Here is a 6,659-nt window from a genome sequence, read left to right as displayed (position 1 = left end):
CAGGCCTGCCGGGACTAGGAAAGACGAGCCACTCCACCGCACCACCTCACCACGACGTACGTCCTTGATTAGTGCGGTGTCAAGCTCCAAAGTGAATAAGTGGCTGCTATATGCCACATGGTAGCCACCTCCTACAAAAAAAACCTACAAGCGACACCCGTCCTGCGACGTGTCGAGCAAGCAGGCGCCAAGCTGGCGAAACTACCCGGAAAAGCCTGCCGGGCAAGCTATGATGTGACATTGAGCGGCGCATTTAATGCCCTCTGTCAGCCTGCAAAGTTAAGTATGATACCACTGTTTGCTATCTAATCAGTGTGTAATGACTGGTTTGCCACCGTGGTGACCCCTTAATCTATAAAAGGAGGCCCATGGCAACCAAATAAAGGATTCGAACCCTTGTACACTCATACACGCGTAGCCATTCTCGTCCGAAGGCAACCCTGTCGGGAATAGCGCTGCGCTTTCCACAACAATCCACCATCGATCCACCAAAGTAGGAGTATGGTTTTACGCCTCACGGCGGCCTGAACCTGGGTAAAAACTACCTGTGTGAGCTCTGTCGTGCTACCTCACGCTCCTCCACTCTTTGTGCAACGTGCCATCCCCCCGCCGAACCAGAAAGGGGCTCGTAGCCCCATAGGTGGTCGTGGTTCCCCATGACATCTTTGGTGTGCCGGGTACGGGGGTCACTTGCATGAACCCGAAAGTGTGAGCAGCGCGTCATCCTCATCGTCGTTTTCATTGTCGGCGGTGTTGTTGACTATGGCGCCTAAGAAGAAGCACCGAGCTGCGAATCACCCGTCCACCTGAAAGGCTCCGCCGCCTGCGACCGCCAACATTGCGGGAAATGAGGGGGCGCGTGAAGACGTGGACGTCGCGGGAGGCGTGCTCGATGCAGGAGGCATTGTCACCACCATCCCCGCAGACGAAGCAGAAGCAAGAGGCGACAAGGAAGGACAACATCAACAAGATCCCAATGGCCATGCTCCTCGAGGTACATGTGGGGGGATTACTTTACATGCACCCTCTCTCCTTGTCTAAGGGCACAGCCGTAGTGGTAGCGCTCATTCTAAGGCGCGCAACCATCCGTTCGCCCCCCGCCACGGGTACTGCTACGAGGCACGCGCCGCCTCCAGAACAAGCTAGCCCAGCTACTATGCCTGAAGGAGCCGCCGGCCCTCAAGCACCTCTGCTGCGTGACCGCGCTATCCAAGCAGTTGGCTCACGCAGCAAGGACGCGACACGGTCGCCACCGGCGCCATTAGGAGCCGAGCGACACAGCGTTCTTCATCATCTTCACCCATGCCAAGCACGGCCTCCGAAGCCATGGTGCGGTCCTAGTTGCTGCTAAGATTTCCACCAACGGCTGATCAGATGGACGACTGGCGAGCCACTATCCAAAGCTTGATTGGCTTCACTGAGGCGGGAGGATTGCAGCAGGCCGGCCCACCTCGGCCTCCCTAGGCGATGGCAATGGCTCATGCGGCTGGCCGCACGAAAGGGGCTCCCCCCATAGTGCAATCCCCACCTCGGCAGGCTGTACGGGAGCCACGTATCCAAGAGGCCGACAAAGTCTCGATAGCTTCTTCTGATCCTCAAGCATGGCAAGAACCACGGCAAGCCCCGGAGGACAGGCGGAGGAAGCCGCACACGCGATCATCGTGCGGCATCGCGACGACCACCGCCAACCCAATGGGTGTGATGGCCCCAACATCGACGAGCCCACACCCGAAGATGGCGGGTACCTATGTTTCTAGGTCGGATGCCCTGCCTTCACCCGTGAGCTACTGCAAGTCCGTTGGCCGTCCGCTCTCACGTTCAAGCCAGAGATACCTGAGAACTATGATGGAAGATTGAACTCGACAGAGTTCTTGAGCATCTACACCATCGCTGTTCAGGCTGCCGGAGGAAGAGATGAGAAGGTATTCGCCAATTATTTCCCTTTGGCACTTAAAGTCTAATGTGAGGTCTTGGTTGATGCACTTTCCGAAGAACTCCATCTCGTCCTGGGCTGATTTGTGCCATGAGTTCATTGGCGCCTTTATGGGAGGCCATCAAAAACCAGGGCGGCCCAGCGATTTACAGCTCCTCTAGCAGAAAGAAGGAGAAACTCTATGAAAGTACATGCAAAGGTTCAGCAGAGTTCACAGGAATATCCCAGACATCCACCTGGCAGCTGTGATAGACGCCTTTCGGTCTAATGTGCAGGATACGTTCCAAGATGAACGTCAAGCTTACCAAGACTGTGAAGGAGTTGTACACCTTGGTGGACAAATGTGCTCGGATGGAGGAAGGGAGGAAACTTCCAGGAGAGGAGGATTGCATCGACATTGACTCAGAAGATGATGACGAGACCACCAACCAGAACAAGAAGAATAAGAAGTGCAAGGATAAGGCAGCGATGATTGTTGATGGATTGGGCATGCCTAGTACCGGCAAGAAGGCAAAAGTCGAAGCCCCTGGCAAAGAAGTTACCGCGTGCGCTGACTGTCGGGGGGCCGTGGCTGCTGAGAGAGCCGGGAAGAGTGATGGACCAAGCGCCACGATCTCTACGAGTGTCATCAAGTTGAGAAGCTCGTCAAGAAGTAGAGGGCTGAGTATGAGAAGCGAGATAAGGAAAGGGGTCAGAACGGTACTGGCGGTAAGGGTCGGGGCGATGAAGCAAATCACCCTGGCAAAGCTCCTCGGAACCAAGGGCAACCCGCTAGGGGTAGAGAGAAAGAGGATTGCGATGCTGGAAGTGATGAAGGAGATGGAGAAGAAACCAGTGAGCAGGAATTCCAGAAGGCCACCGACGCCCTGTGCATTGACGGGGGTGCATCTTTGCACTCCTCTCACCGCCAACTTAAACAATGGGCGCGTGAAGTCAATGCCATGGAGCCAATGGAAGGTTCACAGAAACTACTCAAATGGTCACGCATTCCTATCATCTTTGATGAGGAGGATCACCCTGACCGCACCATTGCGATAGGGTGCGTATCGTTATTGGTCTCCCCAACGATCTGCAACCCCAAGATCACAAAGATGTTGGTTGATGTCGGGGCTAGGTTGAATCCAATCTCCCCACATGTTCTCAGCAAGCTCCAGATAGCATAAGAAGAGCTTAAGGCCACTGGCACCTTCCAAGGGGTTAATCCCGGCAGGAGCCATCCTAAAGGAAAGATCACGTTGCCGGTGACGTTTGGGGGTGAGTTGAACTACCGGATTGAGAAGATTGTGTTTGATGTAGTTGACGTCCCCCTGCCGTACAATGGAATTCTTGGGCGCCCTGCCCTGGCCAAGTTCACGGCGGCATCCCACTATGGCTACAACACCTTGAAGATGCCAGGCCCAATGGGTGTCATTTCCATTCCATCAGATAAGAAAGACGTGATGATATGCATGGATAAGATGTATCGGGACGCTGTTGCAGCAGAGGCCGCCGAGGCGGCAGTGCCTGCCAAGGAAAGTAAGGGAAATAAGAAGGATTGTAGGGACTCCGGCAAGGAATCGAGGAAGTGTGCCCCTGTCGAGTGCACGACACCCATTGATCTCGTGCCAGAGTGTTCCAACAGCAAGACGGCCAAAGCTGCTGCACCCCATGTGAAGAAGGTCTTGATAGAGCTGGCTGGCATTGATGGTACCTTTACTATCAGCACCACCCTTGATGACAAATAGGAAAGCGTGTTCGTTGCCTTCCTAAGGGCGAATATCAATGTGTTTGCTGGGAAACCATCTGATATTCCCATTGTTCCCAGGGAGGTAATCAAGCACCACCTTGTTGTCTGCCTACATGGCCGACCTGTCAAGCAGAAGGTGTGAAAGAAGGCCCTGGAGTGGCAGCAGTTCATTGCTGAGGAAATTAAGAAGCTTGAGGAGGCTGGTTTGGTCAGAGGAGTACTGCATCCAACATGGTTAGCAAAGCCAGTGGTTGTACGCAAGGCCAACAGGAAATGGAGGTTGTGCATCGATTTCACAGACCTCAAAAAGGCATGCCCAAAGGATCCATTTCCCTTGTCGTGCATCGACAAGATTGTGGATTCCACTTCAGGTTGTGATTTGCTTTCCTTTCTGGATGCATACTCTGGATATCATCAGATCTTCATGTCCAAGGAAGACGAAGAGAAGACCTCCTTCATCACCCCATGCGGTATGTACTTCTTTGTGCGCATGTCTTTTGGGTTAAAAAGTGTCGGGTCTACTTTTTCAAGGGTGGTCCAAATTGGTTTTGAACCACAGTTGCACAGAACTATTGAGGCTTATATGGATGATACTGTGGTCAAGACCAAGGACAAATCCACCATCTTCAAGGATTTGGAAGAGACATTTGGTAATCTGCGCAAGATCAACTTGAAGCTAAACCCGGAGAAGTGTGTGTTTGGTGTGCCCTCCGGCAAGCATTACTGCAGGATGCTGCTAACGCGACACTACGATCAGAGACCCATTCATGAAATTGTGTGCGATGCATTAATCGCAGATGGTGGTGTAAAAGAACCATCAAAAAAGGTGCAAAACATTTGCGATGACGGATGCATCAAATCCGGTTGTTGTGTGTGTGATTCAGGGCATACGGTTCAGTTCAATTAACTATTTGCAATGAGGGTGAACAAAAGAAATGGGCTGCTAGATGAAGGCGTGTGCAATGTAGAGCATACGGTTCACTGGGATGAACTGTTTGCGATGAGGCAGAACAACGGAAACGGGCAGCCAGATGAAGGTGTGTGTGATATACAGCATACGGTTCACTCGAATGAACTGTATGGATTAGGGAAGAGAACATCAACGGTCCAACTTAACAAGATGTGTGTGATACACGGCAAACATGCTTGGAGGTTAATTTGAGAACAAGTACACAGAGATTAATTTGTGTCTTCAAAAAACAAAAATTATCAAAAAGTAACGAGATAGACCTTCTTCAAGCCAATCAACATGTGTTCAAAAAACAAAAAATGTCAAAAACTACAAAACAAAGACCTCGATATTAACTAGATGGATGGGTCACAACAAAGGTTTGTAATAAACCTTTGCAGTTACCCATCCAACTAGTTAATATTGAGTCCACTTCCCATCCGGTCACCCATCTCATCACTACTCTAGCCTCAGCATAGTTATCTTGGGAGTTCTATTAGATGAGCTATCAATAGGAAGCTGGTCCTTGCTGTTGTAGATCCCTCTTTCCAGCCTTTATTGCGCAACACAATGGAAACAGTTCAACTGAACAAGATGTGTGTGATACACGGCAAACAGGCTCGTGATCAGAAATGTGTGGGAAGACCAATAATAACACAGACGATTGCTGCTAATAAGCCATGTGATTTTCTCTGTCTATAGAAGAATAACATGTGTGTGTGTCTATATATATATATATATATATATATATATATATATATATATATAATTGTGACGCCCGGGTAGTTAAGCTACAGTAACCCTCTGCTAATGATGCTACATCACTTCGAATACTTGCTAATTTCGTGTTAGTTCGGAATCGATTCAAATTCAATATAAAAATCAAGTAAAACATTTTAAGTTTTGAAAAGTTAAAACTAAAATGTGCAAACTGTGGCAAATAATCTCTAGGTAATACTGTTGAAGGAACGCTGGTGAGGCCTCGGCCTCCGCCTTTCCTCCTCCCCCCTTTTCCTCTGTATAGGACGTTATCGTGCCCATGACATGCGCCCGCGCCCAACGCACGCACGCACCACGCCCGCCACGGTCCTTTTTGTCGTACCTTCGCCCGCACCGCGCCCTCACCTGCGGCCACGGTCGCATCCGTTCTGCCCCTGGCCCCCACTCCGCCTTGGTGCCGCCTCGCTTCCGTGCCGTGGCCGACCCTCTGCTACTAGCCGGCTCTGGCCGCCCTCTGCCCTGCTTCGCCTACCCCACTGCCGGCCTTGACCATGGCCTCGCCGGGGCCAGGTCCGGCCACCGCTGCCCCTCCTCTATGCGCGTTCATGCATAGGAGGGAGGTGGCCTGAGCCACTTATAGGTGGGGCCCTCCCCCTGTAAATCAGATAAAAGGAAAAGAGTAGAGAAAACGAAAATGGAAAATAAAAGGAAATAGTAAAGTGAATTAATTAATTAATTAATTTGTAATATAATTAGTTTAATTAATTAACCTTGCTTAATTTGACCTAATTATCTAGGTTAAGCGTTTAATCCTATTTTAATTAAACTGTGACTATGACAGTGGGTCCTGCATGTCAGTTTGACCAGTCAAACACCATGTTGACTGCGGACATCCTGTTGATGTCATGCTGATGCAGTAAACCTGTTTTTGAAATAAACTAAATCTGTAAATTACAAAAATGTAATAAAACATTGAAAATCAATATAAAATAAACCGCACCTCGGATGAAAATACTTTGTACATGAAAGTTGCTCAAAACAACGAGACGAATCCGGATACACAGTCCGTTCGCCCGCCACACATCCCTAGCATAGCAAACCTGCAACATTTCACCTCTGGTTCATCTGTCTGAAAACGCGAAACACCGAGAATACTTTCCCAGATGTTTCCCCCCTTCGCCGGTATCACCTACCACTACGTTAGGTCACCCTAGCACTGCATATTGCCACGTCTTGCTTTGTGTTACATTTCATTGCTTTGTTATTTATTGTGTTCCCCCTCCGTTACTTCTTTCCGGTAGACTCTGAGACCGGTGCCGATGTCCGTGTGT

Source organism: Triticum aestivum, chromosome 1B (genome assembly GCF_018294505.1).
Source record: "Triticum aestivum cultivar Chinese Spring chromosome 1B, IWGSC CS RefSeq v2.1, whole genome shotgun sequence".
NCBI classification, from domain to species: Eukaryota; Viridiplantae; Streptophyta; class Magnoliopsida; order Poales; family Poaceae; genus Triticum; species Triticum aestivum.
This window is presented reverse-complemented; position numbering follows the sequence as displayed.